General features: G+C 32.8%; 1 protein-coding gene across 1 annotated transcript in view; it reads left to right on the forward strand.

The window, feature by feature from the left end:
• ASCC3 (activating signal cointegrator 1 complex subunit 3) overlaps positions 1-965 on the forward strand; it is a 451184-nt gene that overhangs the window by 134034 nt on the left and 316185 nt on the right. The window lies entirely within an intron of this gene.

Raw genomic sequence — 965 nt, forward strand, 5'->3', positions numbered from 1 at the left:
GGAGGAGGGTGGAGAGAATGGTGCGGCAATGAAGGAGTGAAAGCCCAGAATCCCTCTGAATGTTCATTGAAACTAATAAAATTTAATAATAATAATAAAAAAAAGCTAATTGTAAGATTTAGCAAAGTGTCAGAGTAAAAGATAAACATACCAAAACTCACATTCTTCTACAGTAACAGAGGTAACTCTGTTAAGGAAAAAAAAGCAAAACAGTGTCATTTCCAATAGCCACCCCTAGGATTAAATACTCAGGAAAAATTAATTCTCACAAGAAGTACAAAAGACCTATAGAAAGAGAACCACAAAACACTACTATAAGAAACCAAAAGAGACTTACCTAAGTTGAAGTATACTGTACTCATGGATTAAAAAGATCTACGGATATAGTGTAATCGTGATTTGAATCTCATCATAATTCTTCATATAGAAGGAAAAACTGATCTCCAATTTTATATGGAAAAGAAAAAGACCCTAGATAAACAAAGTACTACTGACGAAAATAAAGTAGGAGATCTCATACTTCCCAGTCTGAAAAGTTACTTTCCAGCCATAGTAGTCAACATAGCCTGGTACTCTTATATGACAGACACATAGATTAATGGAAGAAAAATCAGAACCTAGAAATAAATCCATCCACCTTCGGACATCTGTTCTTCAGCATAGAACTAAATTACTTAATAAAGAAAATAATAATCTCCTTAACAAACTATGGTTGAAAAACTTGATACTCATTTGCATAAAAATTAAGACATTTCTGTACCTCGTATCATATAGAAAATCTAACTCAAGATTGATCAGGGATCTAAAGGTAAAACCTACAACCATAAAGATCATCAAAAAATAAACATAAATGAAGAATTTAAGATACTGAAGAGCTGAACAGAAGATTCCAAAAGGCAGCACGGGATGACAAAGCAAAATATTACAATGAAATGTGCAAGGAGCTGGAGTCGGAAAATCAAAAG

This window comes from Elephantulus edwardii, unplaced genomic scaffold (assembly GCF_000299155.1).
Source record: "Elephantulus edwardii isolate Elephantulus edwardi_28Jun2011 unplaced genomic scaffold, EleEdw1.0 scaffold00013, whole genome shotgun sequence".
NCBI classification, from domain to species: Eukaryota; Metazoa; Chordata; class Mammalia; order Macroscelidea; family Macroscelididae; genus Elephantulus; species Elephantulus edwardii.